We start from the raw sequence: 20,760 nt of genomic DNA, 5'->3' as shown, positions 1-20,760 counted from the left end.
AACAGGATAACAAACAAGAGGACAAAAAGAAGGGCAAGTAACCAGGATATAAGTTGTAATCTGACATTGAGACAGCCACAGATCTTAAGAAGGTTCTTGAAGAACGGATCTTAAACAATCGGATGGAAATTACCTTGGGAGAGGTGCTTGGCATTGCCAAGCGAGAATTTCATGATGAGATCATTGACATAATTAAAAGGAAATGTCAGTTTCTTGGTGATACCACTAGTGCATTGCTGCAATTTGAAGAGGAAACTGGTTTGTTGGGTATTCGGGTTGAATATGAGCATGAAGTAAGTACTGGATTATCTATGCAGGATGCTACTAATCAGTGGGGGACAACATGTGGAAAAGAGAAGAAAGTGGCTGAAAATGCATTGTCTTGTAGCAATATGCATGGTGGAGTAAGGCAAATGCAACAATATGGAGAAGAGTCTCTAGGATTTATTCCTTGAAGTCACTACATAAGAAATCATTGGGCTAGAGCTACCACTGAAACAATAGTGAAAATAGGGGAGCGTGAAACTCCTTGTGTTGCTTTACTTGACCATGGGTCTGAGATAAATGTCATTGAATGGGAATTGTATAAAAATGGTGCATGGCGTGTGGACACTGATCATGGTTGGCGTATGAGGGCTGCAAATAATTCTTCAGGGGAGCTCTATGCTGCATGTCCTAATGTAAAAGTGACAATTGGTGATGTACAGGAAGAGCAACACTTCTTTGTGCAAGATAATTTCTCATATGCAGTGATTTTGGGATAGCCCTATATTATAGGAGTGCGTATGGAAACAAAGGTACTTGATGATGGTTTTGCTTATGCAAGAGTCAGAAGCAAAGATGGGAGAAAAGCAGTCCAATTTCTTACAGTTTAAGTTAATCATCCTAGAAATCGTGATACGCTTCGAGAGTCTCCTTTGGTTCCAAATGCAAGGGAATTCAAAGACCTGGATTTTTAATAAGCATTGCTATAATGCGCGGCTACAGTAGTGCTGTTCAGAGGGTGTACTCGCCTCTTAATGAAATAAAGTGTGTGTTTACTATTGGTAATTCTCAGTTTACAGCAAACAGTTCCTGTTGGTTTAAGCTTATAGAAGCTATCTATAGGGCTGAACGCATATCTATGAAACGGGCTATTAAGAAACTGAGATCATTGGGGTTGTTAGCTGAAAATGATGGCATTTCAGGCATCTTTTATGGGCTGAATATTAATGACACTATGGCTGAAATTTCAGCAACTATACATGCAAAAAATGAGGCTGAAAATAGAGTGTTGTCAGTATGTTCTTTGGATATGTATGATGGTATAGCATTGTTTGCTCAGCAGGAAGGATTACAATGGGCTGAAGCACTTGTGGAGACAAAGTATAAGACAATTGACAAAAAGGTGAAACCAATTGCTTTACCACTTCCACCAAAGAGTGAGGGTATGTATGAAAAAGTGTCAAGGTAGCCAAGCTTACGAGATCCTAAAGATATAGGTCATCAGTTTACATCTGAAACATTACATGAATAGAAAGTTGGTGCATGAGGGTTTCTTCTGTCTTCTGAGAGAAACTATTTTATGCGGATGTTGGCTAGGCATGGAAAGGAATTTGCATTTTAGCCAAGTGAAATAGGTTGTGTGGATCCAAATGTTGTCTCTCTTATGGCCATATTTACCATGCCACATGTACCATGGAACTTGAGGCCTATTCCAGTGCCTAAAGCTTACTTGCCAAAGCTGATGGATTTGCTAAATGAAAAGATTCACATGGAGATCTTGGAGCCTTCTTCAGCCCCACACTCAAATTGTTGGTTTACTGTGCCAAAAAAGAATGGGGCTTTGAGATTTATTCAAGACATGCAACCGGTCAATAAAGTGACCATAAGAAATGTGGGTGTAGGTCCTATGGTTGATGAATTTGCAGAGGCCTTTGAAGGCAGAGCGATCCATTCTTTGGGTGATCTTTACTCGGGGTATGATCAATTTCAACTTGCAATTGAAAGGAAGGATATCACAACCATGAAGACTCCTTTGGGGTTAGTACGAATGTATACTCTCCCACAGGGTGCAACAAACTTAGTGGCACACATGACAAATGCTATGAATAGGGTACTCAAGGATTTTATACCACAATTGGCTATGCCCTTCTTGGATGATAATCCAATCAAAGGGTGTGCAATGGATGAAAAGAATGAAGAGATGGATGCCCATGGATGCAGACAGTTTGTTGCAGATCATATTGTGGATTCTGAGAGGATTTTGACACGTCTAGAAGAGGTGCATTTAACTCTTTCTGGACAAAAGTCTGTCTTTGGAGTTGAGGAGGTTTTGATTGTTGGGCTTATGTGTGGGCCTTATGGGCGAATGCCATCACCAGCAAAAATAGATGGGATTGATAGAATGCAAGATGTATACACGAATGTATCAGAGGTGCGTAGATTCTTGGGTGCATGTGTATTCTATTTGATATGGATTCCTCACTTTGCACATGTAGCCGATGCTCTTTATCAGCTTCTAAGGAAATGTCAGAAATTTCATTGGGAAAGGAAGCATCAGAAAGCAATGAAGAAATCGAAGCAACTCTTAAAATCTGCTCCAACATTGAGAAAGGCTGATTATTCACATGGAAAGCCTATCATTATTACTATTGATACAAGCCCAATTTGGATTGGATGGGCAATTGGGCAAGATGATTAGGAAGGTCAAAGACATGCAATTCGCTTTGGTGCTAAAGTATTGACTGAACGACAGAGAAGATATCCACAGGTTAAAAGAGAATTATCGGGAATTGTGATAGCCCTTAAATGTGATAAGAAGTATTTCATGGGTGCTCATGTAGTCATTGAGATCGATTGTTTTCCAGTATTGGGTATGATTACTAGTTGTGCTACTTCGGACATTGCTACGCTCCGGTGGATTGCATACATAAAATCTTTGAACCCTGAATTTCAGCATATTGCAGGAAGAGATAACCCAGTGGCAGACATGTTATCTTGAGCACACTATGAGAATGAAGATGGAATGATGTATGAGGAGGAAGAAGATGACTTTCTTATGGCTGAAAATGATGTTGCAAGAGTGAATTTAGTAATGCAAGGTGTTGCTATAGCATTAACAGAAGCTTGGACAACAAAGAGAAAACACTTTAGATGTTTTGCATCTTGTGTATAAGTGTTTCTGCAAGACAAATATGCAAGAGAGTGGCTGAGAATTGGTCAATATCTTAGTACATTAACAAAGAGAGATGAATGGTCAGATGAGGAGTTTAAGAAGATCGAGAGGAAATCCTATGGATTTTTCTTAAAAGATGGATACTTATGGAAACATGCTAAAAAGAAACAGGGTATGCCATTGCGAGTTTTGGGTGATAGAGCTTCACAAGTAAAAGTAATGCAAGAATTTCATGAAAGCTTGTGGGCTGGTTATAGAGGTTTTTGGGGTACTTTTACAAAAATCAAAGAAAGATATTGGTGGTAGGGTATGTATAAGGATGTTGCTCACTTTGTGGAAACATGTATGACATGTCAAATGTATTCAATTGTGAGACATCCGGATGGATTGCAACCCAAATATCCATTGTCTCTTCATTTTAAGTGGGTGGTGGATTTCGTCACACTGCCTATAGGTCTTTGGCAAATGAGGTATCTTGTGCTTGCTCGTGAAGACTTGACTAATCAAGTGGAAGGGAGAGCTCTACGTCCTAAGACGACAAATGCCATATGTACTTTTCTCTTACAAGAGATCTTTTGTGGATATGGCTGTGTGGGAAAAATTATAGCAAATAGGGTGAGTTGGATGCAAATGAATCTCATGATTTCTTTGCACGGTTGGGGATAAAGCTTGCTTTAACTTCAGCCTATAACCCTGAAGGAAATGGCAAAAGTGAAAGAGGTCATCCACCTATTGTGAAGGCATTGGCAAAAGCATGGGGAGAGAAGATAAAAGAGTGGCCACGATTGCTCTCTTATGCTTTGTGGGCTGACAGAACAACTCATAGTGCTGTTACAGGATATATGCCTGCAATGTATGGTCAAAAACCTATCACGTCGATAGAAAAGATGATGGTCACATGGAGTGTGTTACCTTGGGAGGAGGAGTTGAATCGAGAGGAGTTGTTGGCCTTACGCATTAGACAGTTGGAAAGAAAGTCAGAAGACATAGAGGTAGCAACTACAAAGTTAAGGGTAGCAAGGATACAGAACAAGAAACGGTTTGACAAAAGACATAGCCTGAGACCAAGAACCATACAAGATGGGGATTGGGTATTGGTTTATGATAGCAGTTTAGATAACCAACATAGTGCCATGCGTAAAGTTTCCAAAAGATGGTTTGGACCCTATGTGGTAAGACAGGTGTTTGATAATGCTACTTATGCATTAAATGAGTTGGATGGAACAGCCATAAAACTTCCGGTAGCAGGGAAAAGAATCAAATTATTCAAAAGGCAGGAATCTACTACCTATGAGTTGCCAGAGTTGGAAGAAAATAGTGGCCATGATACAGGGGCTAGCCAGGAAGATATGGAAGATGAAGAAGCAAAATATATGGTTGTAGAGGATGAGGAGGACTCAGAATCCGGTGACAACTAGGATTTTGGCACATACCGGAGGATGTGCAGGTTTGGAGGGGGTGGATGTCGTGATGTTATGAGGACACAGTGTGAAAAAGTATGGAATGCATCATCATCCGACTTCTTTATTGATCTAGAGAGTCAATGTGATCTGAGCCATTAATACTAGTGTGAGTTGCATGGATTATCCAAAAATACTATATTTTTGGATAATTTTAGTCTATTTTTTATATTATTTATCGTAAAAATTGGAAAAAGTTAGAAAAAGCTTCTAGATTAGGATGGCATGCAAAAAGCTAGTTGCTTTTTTAGCCAATTAGGGGATTTTCACAAAAAAGATAGATTGACGAAATTGCGCGCATCACGATCGCTATAAACAGGCTGAAAACTACAGATTGAACTAAAAGAAGAAGAAGGAGTGATCTGGGAGATCCGTGAGCAGGTGTCCTGTAGTTTTACCCCCCTTTTGGATCCAACAAAACCATTAGATTTGGGTTCCGGGAAGCAGAGAAAGAGCTGATTTTTCTGATCCACGTTTTTGGTCTACAAAGGATCTCCAAGAGAAATAATGCCTGGAGATTGCTTTTGAGTAGTGTGAAGATTCCAGGTTCTTTCATTACATATTGATTCAATTCATTGTGATTTGTTTTTTTCATGTTTACCACTTGGGTATTCTCTATCTTCTCTTCCATCTCCTATCTCTACTTCCTTCTCCTTCTGATCCCCGGTGGATTCGACCTTTCGACAAAAACCCCTCCGACACCGCCTCTCTTTTTAGGATGCTTCCATAGCATCCCATCTTTCAAGAAGTATCCATAATCCTTCCATCTAATCTTCTTGAACTTACATTCATTCAACGCTCTTTGTTAATGAACTCAAATATTGACCAATCTACAACCAATCACGTGTGTAAAGATCCTCTAAAGATGTATTGTGTAAAGAGACATGACATACATGATCAACCATGGCTAAAATCTTAGCCTCTCCATCCTCTGTAAGCATTCTATCTTGATCCTTAAATCAGGCTCTAAAAAGTATATTAGCCATTTTCATTCCTTGCAGTATATCTGAATTTTGGATTCATGGACTTCATGTATGGTATCCATTGAAGTATGGCAATGCCATGGATAGAGCAACTAGTAATCATCCCTAAAAAAGACAAAAAAAATAAGTCTCAGCCACAATAGAAGTACCAATAAAATATTCATTATTGCACTTAAGTGCAATCATAACACCCCAAATCTCTATTTTAATATGTGGTTACCTTCTCTACCTCTCATTGAAAACCTTTGATCCAAACCAAATAGCATACTTGTGCCCCTCCTCCTCATCCTATCCAACAAACAAACCAATATCAATAGGACTAGTATCAATTGTAATCACAATAGGTCTCCCACATGGATAGTCCATCTCCCTAAGAATTAGAGTAGTCTACAGTAACTCCTTCAACTTCCTCATAGCTCTATTATTCTTCTCATCCCAAAAGAACTTCTAACCATTTTGAAGAAATTGATATAGCTCACCCATAATATGAGCAAAGTGTCGAATCCAAGTCATGTAGAAGACACATGCACCAAGAAACCTGCTCACCTCTAAGCCTAAAGTACAAGTCTTCGCAATCTTTTTAATCGCATCCACCTTAACGAGCAAAGGTCTCACCTAAAAGTTTGTTCATAGTGCCTATTAACAGTGCCCAACAACACGTACTTTGTTCACTTAAAAAAAAAAAAAGAAATCCTAATAAGGTCAAGTTCACCTCCTCTAATCTCGATAAAATCTTATCACAATCCATAACATATTTTACAACAAAGTGCCTGCATCCATGAACATCAAATGTCTCATTGTTCTCCTCTTCTGTGTGTCCCCTAATAGGTAAATCATCTAGGTGGTATTGTAATTTGAGAGATGTAATCACTTAGGACATTGTTCATGGCATTCATCATATGCGCTACTATATAATTTGTACCCTCTATGCCAGAAAAATACACATGCTAACAAGGTCGAATGGAGTTTTCATGATAATCAAATTCTACCCTCAAAAAGCTAAAAATGATCGTACCCCTAAATAAAGATAACCAAGAGAATAGAAAGCTCACTCTGCAAAAGTCTAAGCAAACTCATCTAGAAGTAGACCTACACCAACATTCCTAATAGTCACCCTACTAGCTAGTGCAAATCTAGAATAAAACTAAAAAGGTCCATTATTCTTAGGAACTATGTGAACCATTGATTGGAGTAAGGGTCAAAAAAAGGCTCAAGTATCCCCATCCAAATCCTCTCATTCAATAGCACAATCAATTTCAATAGATGTACTCTAGGTAGCATTGGAATAGGTTAGAGGTTTCAAGAAATGTGAGAAATAGTGAATATCACCATTGGTGTCACAACCTCAAGATCCATACACCTAATCTCATGTAGATAGAATGCAAATGCTCTACCATGTCTCTCCAACATCTCCATGAAACACTATCTTTCAGCAGGACGTAAGAACTCCCCATTTCCAATCTTCAATTATTCCAATGTCTCTGCTAGAAACTTATGACCAACATTTGCATGATCCCTCAAGCTTGGCTACTTTGCAACCTCTTCAACTACTCATCACTATTTGAAGGCAATGGTCTTGCAACCCATTTCACTTTTTTATCCATAGTTTTGTACTTAGTTTGCACCCTAGCTTCATTCTTTACTCTTTGTAAATCCAACTCTTGTTGTAAATGCACAACACCCAACTCTCATGGTTGAAATAATTCACCATTCATTTTGGTTTATTGAACTACATCATCTGCTAACTATTTTTGCTGAATAGACTCATCATCCACCCTTTTCTATTGCATAAAGCTAGCAATTTCATAATATATGTCCAAGGAATGCATGTGTAGAAAACTTAAACCACTCCACACTTAAGCTTTCAGTACATCCTTTATCTTTGTAATAATTTCTCCACAAGACAATCCATTATATAGTCCATCAATGGTGTCATCATCCCTTGATAAAGCTACTTTTTTCAATTCTATCTCTTTTCTACATACATACTCCTAGGTAGCTCTAGGCAACATTGCAACCTTATGAAAGAAAACATAAATCTCTATTGTAAGACCAATAAAACTTAAAGAAAAATCATTGCTACTAGGAGGCAAGAGCTTATCCCTCCTTGTACCACCATCATCCCATAAGACACTGCTACCTAATGAAAATCTAGCTCTCTTGGAGGAATAGGGAAATTCCATAAGGTATCCTTGTTTCTTGGGTGATTAGTACAAGCTATCATAAATTGCACAGCTCTCCTTCCATCTTTACAGTGAACGTGTACATAAGCAAAACCATCATCAATGACCTTCGTCTCCATCTGTACCTTATTGATAAAAGGTTGCCCCAAAATAGCATCATAAGAGCATCAATCATGCACAAAAATATGATAATCATCCAGAATATCTCCTATGGTTACTCTCATATTCGAATATGCTACATAAATTTCTCTTGCATTGTTATTGGTCACTCTCATTCACCACCCATGCTCAACATCAACATATCATTTTCCACTCTCATATAGACTATGTACTATGGCATTTATCTCCAATCCATGATCTAGCAAAGCAACACATTGCTTTTTCATCTCATCAATCTTCACCACTATCTCCATGGTTTCTTATACCCAATGACTTCTAGAGAAATTACTATAGAGAATCATCGCAAGTGCATCATCTTCTACATAGAACACTAGTTGTACATGTTTTGCAATCTTCATGCATTCTACAAAATCCTCAACAATACAATCATCGTCACTCTCCTAAGCCAACTCCTCAATCGTCATTGTCCTACATGTTTGGTTCCTGTAAAGTCTGAATCACATGTGTCTTCCTATTAATGATGTTTATAATCTTGTTGTAAAACTCTCTTTTTGCAATCCTCAAGACTTGTCCTAGTGTAAACTCAACCTTGATAAATAAGATCCTATCTTCTAACTCCTTCTTGAGATCAGCGGCTCACTCAGAAGCTTAAAACCTGGCTCTTTCTTTGGTTTTGTTGTCTCCTTTCTTATAACCTCTCTAGTACGATCAGGCTTTGGTCTCGAAGGCAATGCTGCAGGATCGCCCCCTCTAGTCTTCTTGGAACCACTAGGAGCACCATCATCTCTCTTCAATTTCTCATCAATGATCACATCTCTGCATTGAGCTTTTGCTAAATATGCATAGATCGAGAGTATGTGTCAACTACAGAATCACATCTATTTTTTTATCTAATACACTTTCTTGGATTAGAAAAATTAGCTTAATGTACTTTACCCTTATTTGTAGTCTACAATGCAAAAGACCATAACTGTTATTTACTTTTTGGTTTCCTCTCAATTTGAATACCATGAGCAAAAGCATGAGTGAGACTACAGAAGATGTCCCAATAGACATGTCTTAATAAATATTTTTCATTCCTTTATTAAAGTTTAGTGCAAAAGGTTGCCATGTCTTTGTAAAACAAATATTCCCATCTTTCCAAAATACAAAATTCTATGTATGAATCTCTTTTAAGGCCTTAAAGTCCCTGCACTCATGATTGTGCTATGACACCACGTGCATCTACTTGCATAGTCTCTTTTATGTCATGCTTGTGAAAAACTAGCTCTCCCAGAATCATCTTTGAAAGACACCTTAATCTTTAAATATTTTATATTTTATAAACGCATCAATAATATCATCCTTGCCTAAAACAAGAGCCGATATAGAAACGCATAAGTCTAGATAGAGGCATAGATCGCAAAGGAGGAATCATAGAGTGTGGAAGCATCAATTACACATGCATTTATTGCCTCTTTACTAGTTTTGAGACTGTTTCTTATACATCATCCCAATCTATTTTCAAGCCCCTTTTCTATGGAATTATCTTCTAAACCTTCTCATGTTCTAATTGTACTAGAGAATATATAGCATGTAGGAAAAGCAAAACCTTTATGGGAAGTAGAAGCAATTGCTCAATGCTAGTAAGCTCGTCATATCTTTGTCCAAAATCCTATTGTATCTCTACAACTAAAAGCCTTTTGGCATGCTTCATGACCCACTCCAAGAATGATTGTTTTGTTATATAATCTGCATCTTTTGAGAAAAAAACATCTTTTAAAGTCTTTTTGAAATCAATCCATGCTTTTAGAGACCTATACACAGCTTCCTCATGCTTTATGTGTTTATAAGTTCACATAAAGTTGAGGATCTCATGAGTCATAAGAATACCTATAGCATTGAAGTTCATATTGAAGACATTTCCTCTATCATCTTCCCTATGTCTAAAAGGTAAGGTTCTCTTCATGATCCTTGTCTCTCATCTTACTATAGAATGACATGGCTTTCACATCAAGTTCATTATATTTCTGTAGGCACTCACATGTCCAAAGACATTCATGCCACATACATAATTGATTTATTTTTGGGATGTATTTATTTTAAAAATCTTAGAAATGATTAAAAAATTATTTTTGAATGTAAAGATATTAAAATAGGTTATATTAGATTTATTTTATCATAGGAGAATTGTGCAAGGAAAGGAAAAGAAAGGAAAGCCAAAAACATAAGAGATGCTGATAGGTGCATTTTACAACCTTTGATTCTTTCTATGTGAGCATCCTTTTAGAATTACATAAGGTATAGCTTTTGGTGCATAGTTTAAGCCTTATGTAGGAACATATGCTTATAAAGACTTGCACATTTCTGCCAAATAAGAGTGATCTACTTTTCCCCTAGTACATTCATTTCTAGAAGTAATTATCTTTGAAAATATTTATCTATAATAATTCTAGTATTAGGTTTGGATGTATGTCCCTAAGCGGTTCCATTTGGGTGAGAGAGAAAATGGATTAGATTAAATTTTTGTGGTAAACAAGTAGAGAGCAAAAGTGAGCATGAAAAATGCTCAGATGTATATATAATATGTACAAGTTTTTGAGAAGGGAGAAAACAAAGTAACTTTTTGGGATCAAAATTAGTCCACTGTGCCCAAGTGAAAATTACGAGTAGTGAAGCATAAAGTAGGTATGTAACTACCTCTGTAGGCTCCCAAGTACCACATGTGTGGGTGTCAAAAAATATAAGCTTATTTGGAGGGTCTTCAATGTAAAAAATTGTATAGAAAATGAGTATTTCAACTTGCAATATGATTAGGTGTCTTTTGAAAAAAAGAAACCTATTTTTTGTGAAAGCTTTTAAAATTCCATCCTTTAAGACAAAAATAAATCAAAGTTGCTAATGCGGTACTTTTGGAAGAGTGGTAGTTCATTCTTAGAGGATGAATTGATTTAGAGGGCCTTTAACACAAAAAAGTATATAGAAAATGAGTATGTCAAGTTGCAATATGATTGGGTACCTTTTAAGAAAAGAAAACTCAATTTTTGTGAAAATATTCAAATTTTCATTTATGGGGTAAATATAAAGTCAAGTTGCTAATGTGCTACTTTGGGAAGAGTGGTGATTCTAACTTGGAGGATAAAAAGGGTTAGTCACCAAGGTGAAAAGAAAGGGAGACCCCCCTCATTTCTAGGTAAGGTCCACTATAAAAAGTGGGTGGAGCCTAGGAATGTAGTGGGACTAGGAGACAAAAAGGCATGCAATGATGACCATTCAAGAGGGATTAATCCAAGATTAAAAATTCATAATTAATTTTTTACAATGCCCTTTTTAACCCTATATTTTTATTAATGTTTCGTTGTGAAACTCCCTCTTTGTGATCCTCGAAACCTCTCCTATAGTGAAATCTACCTTGCTATTAAATATAATCTCTTCGATCACTTTTTAAATCTCTATTGTGGACTCAATATCTAAAGGAAGCTTATACTCTAGATATTTCTTTAGTTTAGCATTCTCCTTCTTTTGTACATCCTCTTTACTTTGATGAGGCCATGGTCTAGAAGGAGGTGATGTAGGTTGAATCCCTATAGTTGGAAGTGCTAAGAGCACCATCACCCTTCTTTTCTTTTTCCTCAATAATCACCTATATGCCTCGTGTTTCTGCTAAATAAGAATAAGTAGAATATGTGCCAACTCTAGAGTCTTACCCAATCAATGATCTTATGCTCTTTCTTGCACTAGATAAATCTAGTTGCTCTACTGTGTCCTTATTTGCAGTCTGCAAAGAAAAAGACCATAACTTGGACTTAATTTCTAGTTTCTTCTCAATCTAAACACCATATGTTGAAGCATCGCCTATTGCTACATAAGATGTACGAGAAGATATATTTCAAATATCCTTCTCATCCCACCCTTTCCAACTTCTATAGAAATATTCTTACTTGTCATAAATACATTTATCTTTCCATCTTGCCAAAAAAACCAACTTCTTTTGCATAATATCCATGAATGACTCACAGTCTTTGAACTCATTTATTAGGACTATCACACCATATATATCCTCTTACAAAGGCATTTTTAGTCAGAGCTTGAGAAGGGGAAACTTATCTAAAATCTCTCCACTTAGTCATTTAAATGTGCATATCCTCTATACCCTTTAGTAGTTTTTTAATGATGCAATCATTTCCTAAAACAAGTGCAGATACCACAGGCTATGGCCATGGCAAAGTCAGGTTGTAAATGCATAGCAATAGAAGTAGAAGTAGAAGAAGACATAAGAGCAATAGACCCGTTTTGCAATCTATATTTTCACATTTATCTCTTTATCAATGTAGAGACTACATCCTTAGTATCCTACCAATCCGTTTCAAGCCCCATTGGCTTAGTTATATCCTCTAGGCAGTTCCCCTAGTCCCATTCTCAGGGAGATTATTCATAAATATCTAAGCATATCATGTGGATTCAAAAGAGGGGATTTTTTAATTACCATTTTAATATACTTTCTACATATGTAAGGGTGCCATACAAAGGGGTCATTTAGAGATTGAATAGAAAGGGGTGTGTTTTATCTCTAATAAATTCAAAAATAAAGGTATTTTTAAATAGGCCTTGAATACACATGATATAGAAAACTTATATATAGTGAACCCCCCCCCCCCCCCCCCCCCTCTGAGGTTCCACTTGCAATGGTGAATCAATAGCATGTAAAAACAATTCAACTTTTTGACATTGTAAAGCTAGTTTCTCTGCAACATCCAAATGACTAAATTTCTCTTCACAAGTTCACAGCAACTTTGATGCAACAAGCCCTTTGTTAGGCTTGAAAACCCACTCCATGAATGTCCTTTAGGTATCCAACCATAGGTCCCCCAAGATTTACTCCTCCTTCTATGATTTCCTGAATACATACCATGTAGCATCTTGCCCGTAAAGATCATTTATGCACATTTTTAATGAAGAGGTCACAAGATAAACAAATACTGACTCATCAATCATGTAGAAATCCCAAAGAAATTCATCTATTGTAACATTCCGCTGATTGTATACAAGCTCCCCCCTTTTTTTTAAAGGATTTGAATTTTTTTAAATTATTCTCCCCCCCCCCCCCCCCCCACCAGCACCAAACATGTGGTGAGGGGAAGGGAGATAATGGTGGCACAGTCGACGGGAGAAGATGGCACCATCATCAAACGACGTGGAGCAGAATGTGTTTGATGGTAAATGCATGGCACGGGTCAATAATGACAAGTTGCCATGGAAAATAAATGAATGTTTCCTTGGAAAATAATATTAGGTTGATTGCATTGATTGTGCTTGATTCTTAATTGGATTAATTAAGGAATGATATTTTACGCGGGTGGATCATCTCCAAGGTCACACTGCGTCTCAACTCGAAAGGGCACTACTAGATTAATGGGCGGAAGTTCGAATGGTGAAAAGGCCAGAAGGTTGTGTCTCACTCCTAGGTCACTTGGGGTCATTGGAGCTTTGGACACCCATTGCCTAGTCTGGAACAGAGTTGTAGACTACCGTGATCCCAACGTCTAGGGCATTGGAAGATCCTATTCTAGATAATGGATGGAAATTATGGTGCCATCTGATTTTGACCAGCTACTTCTGTTGGACAAAAGGAATACATAATTTCTCTTGTATGGGCAGGAGACAAAGATTAATGTGAAAATAAGTTAAGGAACTTGTTTGTCAAAAGGACTTCTTGCACTGTTTTCATGTCTGTGCTACAAGTTACGTGAACGAACCCTATTCCTTAAAGTGCTTAATTAATGAAGTTGATTTTGAATGTCACGCATAAATGTGATATGACTTAATTAGAAAATTAAAGCTATTGAGGGAAGCGGATGAGCTGAACCCTGATTGGTCCATCCTACGATAGGGTGGTCCCAGACAACTAGGAGGCTTCTCACAAGGTTTTATCGTGGTTCAACTTTAGGTATTGTTAAGTTAGAACCTGATTCATGCCGTTTTAGGGGACCAGAATGGACTATGCCCTACGGGCAGAGAGGTTGAGCGGCACATCTCTCTTGTTTTCCATTCCCTTTGAACCAATTGCGGCATGGATCTGCTTCACCTTGGGTATCTCTGTATAAAGTACGATGTCCGGGACCCGACTCTACAATGCTGTTAGGAGACCTTGACCACCATGAATCTAGATTTCAGGTCGATCCTAGTGGATTCGATCGCAAATGTTCCGTTGTGAGGCGGACTCGGGAAACCCTAGGCGACAAACCCCGTAACATTCCATGGGATTGCCCGACAGCAACGCTTAGATTCCTTTCTCGATGGACAGCTAAAACGTGCTTGGACAGCTGATAGGCAGGCATGTTACAATTGGTATCAAAGCAAAACCTCACAATACTATGAGTTGCACTACTTAAATCATTGAGAGTAGCGTAGCGGATGCATGGTGGGTCCTAACCCACATGCCTTAAGGCCCATTAATGTTTGTCTTCGCTATTTTCTTCCGAGATGAGGACATCTCGACTTATCTAAGGGGGAGAGGATGTAACATTCTGCCCATTGCATACGAACTTTTCCCCCTTTTTTTAAAGGATTTGAATTTTTTTTAAATTATTCTTCCTCCCCCAACCGCTGCCAAATAGGTGGCGAGGGAAAGGAAGATAACAATAGCAGTCAATGGGAGAAGACAACACCATCAACAAATGACATGGAGAGGAAGGAAACATTGAAGAGGGACATGGATATGACAACGAGGGAGAAGAAGAAGCATATGACAATGATGGCCACGAGCCTACGATGCTCCCCACCGCCATGCAAATTAGGTGGTGGGGGTAGACTACCACCACTCTACTCCCTCCCCACGATTTGTACCCCCCCCCCCCCCCCAATGGAATAAAAAGAGAAGGAAAGAGCCTAGGCACTGAGCAGCATGCTAAGGAAGAGAAAGAAGAGCAAGAAGAAAGAGAAGGGAGAAGAAGATAAGAAGAATAAGAGAGAGGGAGAGAGAGAGGAGAGAGAGAAGGAGGATAAGAAGAAGAAGAGAAGAAGAAGAAGAGGAGAGGGAGAGAGAGGGAGAAAAAGAGTAAGAGAGAGGGATAGAGAGAGGAGAGAAGAAGAGAAGAGGAGGAGGAGAAGAAGAGTAAGAGAGAGGGAGAGAGAGGGGAGAGAAGAAGAGGAGGAGAAGAAGAGAAGAATAAGAAGAAGAGAGGGAGAGAGAGGGAGAAGAAGAGTAAGAGAGGGGGAGAGAGAGAGGAGAGTAGAAGAGGAGGAGAAGAAGAAGAAGAGGGAGAGAGAGAGAGAAAGAAGAATAAGAGAGAAAAGAGAGAGAGAGGGGGGGAGAGAGATTCTTTCCCTTCCCCTCCAAAGAGGGTGGCCACATGCATCTCTTTCTTTTCCCGAAGCCGCGAACCTATACTCGTCTCGGGGGAAAATCCCCCACTCACAAACTCAACTCTCTCCCCAATTGGCACCACTAATTGAGCACAAGGTGTCGGAGTCTTGTGTGACACACAAAGATCAAGGATGGCTCCTAAGAGGAAAATGATGCACGTGGGTGCGACAACGAGCAACAAAGACCGGGGCGAGGATATCACTGCCCGTTGTCATGCCACTACGCGGGCACAGTGTGAAAAAGTATGGAAAGCATCATCATCCAACTTTCTTATTGATTAAGAGAGTCAATGTGATCTGAGTCATTAGTACTAGTGTGAGTGGCATGGATTATCCAAAAATACTAGATTTTTGGATAATTTTAGCATATTTTTGATATTATTTTTTGTAAAAATCAAAAAAAGTTAGAAAAGCTTCTAAATTAGGATGGCATGCAAAAAGTAAGTTTCTTTTTTAGTCAGCTATGGGATTTTTAGAAAAAAAACAGATTGGCAAAATCGCGCACGTCGCGATTCGCGATCGCTATAAACATATTGAAAACTGCAGTTTGAACTGGAAGAGGTAGAAAGAGTGATCTGGGAGATCCATGAGCAAGTGTCCTATAGTTTTACCCTCCTTTTGAAGCCAACGGAGCCATCAGATTTGGGTTTCGAGCAGTAGAGAAGGAACTGTAATTTTGATGCACGTTTTATTCTAAAGGAAGCTATAGGAGATCTAATGCTTGGAGAATACTTCTGAGTAGTGCAAGGATTCCATGTTCTCTAAATACATGTTGATTCAATTCATTGTGGTTTGCCTTTGTCGTGTTTACCTCTTGTCTATTCTCTTTTACTCTTCCATCTCCTACCTCTACTTCCTTCTACCTCTGATCCCCCGTGGATTCGACCTTTCAACAAAAACCCCTCCGACACCATCCAACTGCGGTACTGATCATAAGTAATGTATTTCTAGATTGGTAAATGCTTGCTTTGATTTTCGCATGAGATGCATTAGAACCATGTTATGCCATATGAGAATATGACATTAAAAATAATAAAATACATCGCAAGTGTTCAAAGGATTGAATTTCCCAAATGCGCATGTCAAAAGAAGTCAATTGTATTTACATACCATGCGATGACTTGACATTACCAAATCTAGGATATGGTGTGGCTTAAGAGACCTCGAGCATTCAATGTTATACATAAAAATTAGTATACCTTTTGGCTCAAGAGACCTTGGACATTCAATATTTCTAAAAATCATTCTGTATTGAAATTGCATAGTCACTCTTACTGACACTATTTTAGTTCATTTTAAGATGAACTTTGAATTTCCTTGGTATAACTCCAAGCTCCCAAGTAGCATCACATCTTGAAAATAGCGCTTAGAACATGCTATAGTTGGAAATTTAAAGAAAAGCATATGCAATTGGGTTTGTATATTTCGCTAACAAAAAGGCTCATCAACTTGGCACACAGCAAGTTCATTGTGACCAACAACCCTCCTAGTGATATAGTAGCACTTAATTTCAAAGAGGCTAGCATGGTGAGTGTGGGGTTGTGGAGCTATCTCCATTGACCCTACACCTCCCTAATGTGACCAAGGGGTAGTGAGAGAAGAAAGATTCCATGTTGCCATGCTAAGCCTAGGTGTAGCCAAGTCCTAAGGCCCAAGTTGCACCAATGCTTGCAACATTAGCAGGAAGACTTTCCTCCCCCCACAAAAACATTTAGGTTGCATTATGGGTTGTGGGAAGAGAATGCGAGTTGAAGTGTCAAATTTTCAAAAATTGGCAAACATTGATTGGTTGTGAGATGTTGACATTTAAAAGAAAAAAGATAAATTATTTGTTAAGTAGCACTACACTACCTCTTATGATTTTGAGCAGTTTAGTGGGGTGAAGGTGGGGGTAAGAAAGCCCTGCTAACCCCACTCACACTTAGTGTGGTTGAGAGCTAATAGGGCGAATAGGGTTCTCCTCCCCATATTATCCTTAGGTGTGGTATGCTTGACTCTTAGCAAGCATACAACATGGATGGCCTTGCTAAAATCTCAAAGTATGGATACAATGCTTGGCCAATGCATCATTGTCTATCTACAATGTTATCATGATTTTAGACATAGTAATCCTATAGCATGCTTCACATGCACGAATAACAATGCAATAGAAACGTTGAAGCCATAGATTTTAGGAAATTGTGATTTCCTAATGAAGCCACATTCTTTGCACTTTCATTAACTATTTTTGTGTGTACTAGGAGCACTATCTTGCTAGCTTTTGGTTGGGTTGAAATTCATTTCAATCATGATAGCACACTTCCCTCTTGATACTCAAGTGCCTCTTCTTCAAAACAAGAGTTTGAAACCTACGTTTTGGCTAAGAAAGGCTACAAGGTTTTCCAAGAGCATGAAAGGTTATCCTGACTCTTTTGATTTATATTATTCAAGGCTCAACATGTAGTCTCAAACCATACACAAGCAAGTTTAGTTACACAATGAAGCATGATGCTAAACAAAATTGTGCATAGATGGGAGGCCTAACTTGAGCCTTGAAAGTAGATTTGTTAACTTTACTAGCACTGTTTTTGTATCCAAGTGTCATTGGAAACTTCTATGCCATGGACTTAACTAATCAATATATTAAAGAATTGTTTTAGAATATTGATAAATTTAATTTATGTTTAATTTTTTTCATGAAATTGTACGATTGTGCCCAAAATAAAGTTTAGGATTTTCTTAAACATGGTTCAACCATTTGAGTTTCACTTTTATCAAAAGTTTAAAGGCCAAGATCTCATTGAAATTTCAAGTTTTTTTTTTCAATATACCATTTCAATAACATGAACTCTCAATTACAAAATTTTCTCCAATTTTTAAGGGATTGAAATCATTTAGTTTACTTATTATTATGTGATATTTCTTACTTTAGAACACACATTTCAATGTATGTCATAAACTATAGCTTGCATGTTGTTTTGTAATGCTACACATTCTAAGCATAAAATTTTTCTTTTGTGTGTTCTATGGTATAAGTAGATTCTTGTGTATTGATTCTATAAGGTGTTATGTCAGACCAATGACGTGTATAGTACTAATTTGAACAAATCATTTCCTAAATGATTGTATGAAACTCATGTTAATGTAGGTGATATAGAAACCATCCATATCACCTACATCTAAAGGGGGTTTTGGGAAACTTGAATTTTTTAAGGTGCGTTTTCAAAGGTTAATGGAGATAGATGTGGTGGACTGGATAGTATTACACACTTTATGGAGTAATGACAAGATGACTAAGTATCAAGTTACATGCTATGTTATAGGAAATTAAATAAATAAATTTTCGCCTTGTACTATATGTACAAAGCATTGATGTTTCTAAATTTTACTCCTTAAGGATGAATCAAAGTACCTCTTAGTGTTGGCTTCATCCATTAGCATTGTATACCAAAGGTAGCTCAATTGTCTTTACACTCCTTTCCTTTTTGGATAATCTATGACAACTTCAATAATATATTTGGCAACAAAATTTGTGACAATGTGTATTAGGGAAAATTAAGTCTATGTACTTGACTTCCTTAGATGCAAATCATTCATAACTATTTTCCTACAATACCAATGACTCATATAAAATTTATCATTTAATTTGACTTTTATCTTTATAAAACAAGTAAATCTACATAATTAATTATTTCAAGGCATGGAAAATTATATATATCTATGCTTGGCTAGCTATACGTTATTAAATTTGTTGTGTTTTTGTTCTATACATACTCATTGTCAAATAGATATACACCTCGAAAATCCAATACCAAACTAATCTCGGATGTTTAAGAAAAATATGTAATTTGTGATTATCACAAATAGAATGACCCCCCTTTTTCTTTATAAATAGGGGTTTGTGTCTATGAATATTTTAGAGGTAGTCTATGAACCCAATCCCAAAATGGAAATAAAAATAGCTTAGTAAAAGGCATGCTAAATATGTTGTGCCTAAAGGACAACAAGGATTCCATCATGACTTGTCATTACCAAATTTAGTGCATGGTGTGGCTCAAGAGACCTTGAACATTCAATACTATACATCATAATTAGTATATCATATGGTTCAAGAGTCCTTGGGTATTCAATATTACCGACAATCATTCTCTATTTCAATTGGGTAATCACTCTTACTAACAATATTTAAGCTCATTTTAAGATGAGTTCTAAAGGATGTTATTGTTACAATTCCAAGCTCTCAAGTAGCATCACATCTAGAAAATAATTCCAAGTGAAAACATAACATAAGTCCCATTTAGCTATTTTTTCAAATGTCATATAATTACTAAGGCATTTGGTCAACAATGCATATTCTCAAGCTCCTACTTTCAAACAACATGGACCATATGACATGGGATCTTTTGGTCCCATAATTATTATATAAGAGAAGTGCAGGTCATGTTTTGAAAAAATGAAACCCCTTATTGCGCACGCATGCCCCTAAATGTGTTGTAATATGCCAAAATGTAAACGACACTCATAATCAAAAGTGTCTATCAAGAAATGAAATGTATAGTTTAAATGTATAGGAATACATTACAACCATAAAGAAGAGAAAAAGCTAAATTAATGGTGAATTCAATTTTTTCACAAATAATGTTTTAACTAACACTACACAATTGGGAGCATTGACCACATTCTTGCACAATAATATAAACCCAAAGTAAGTGTCAAAATGCAAGGTCATACTAAAAAATGCAACTATTTTCTATTTGCAAAGTCCTCCTCATGCGTTATACTTGACATAATGTGTAATGTTATCTTTCAAGAAGAATTTTTGGGCAATTTCCATCAAAATACTTTTTAGTAAAAGACTCTTAAGATGCTTGAACATGCATAAGATGTTGAGACGGCAAGCTCAACATGCGTGGACATTGATGGTAGAATGCTTGGTTAAATGGATGTGGATGCCTATAATTAGCACATGGATGTGGTCAATATGTTCCTCACATCACTACTCACTCACAACTTATTATAGTTGGTTAGTTATGCTTACCTAACTTGACATAGTCCTAGTGCCAAGCAGTTAGTATAGTCAATTATGCATTATCTCACTTAATGCGACAATTTCTTTGATGGTTTATTATAGCTACATTTTGTGTTGATTATATTTTAAAAGAGAAAGAAGGAAAAAAAACTAGCATGAAAAAATTTTAGCCTCCATCTCTATTCTTGTGTTCTTGAGTAAGCTTCTCCTTGTATGTATTGTGTACGTTTTCATGCAACCATTCAAGCAAGACTCTCCACCACATGATTCTTGACATGGTATCATAGCTACACCATTATTAAAAGTTGTTTCAGAGGCTAGAGTAAAGGGGAAAAAGCAAGGATTTGAGTAAGCAAGCAATGGGTAAGAAGATCTCCCGTTATTCCTCTTGGGTAATGCCTATGGAGACACTAGAAGCATGACAAAGCAACAAACTTAAATTTTTATGAGATTTTCTCTCACAAATTCTTACTTCTTCTCCTTCACTCCAACTTTCAAAAACAAC

The sequence above is a fragment of the Lygodium microphyllum genome, chromosome 22, assembly GCF_053477565.2.
Source record: "Lygodium microphyllum isolate KBCC chromosome 22, Lygodium_microphyllum_v1.1.10, whole genome shotgun sequence".
NCBI lineage: Eukaryota > Viridiplantae > Streptophyta > Polypodiopsida > Schizaeales > Lygodiaceae > Lygodium > Lygodium microphyllum.
Note: the sequence above shows the minus strand (reverse complement) of the source record.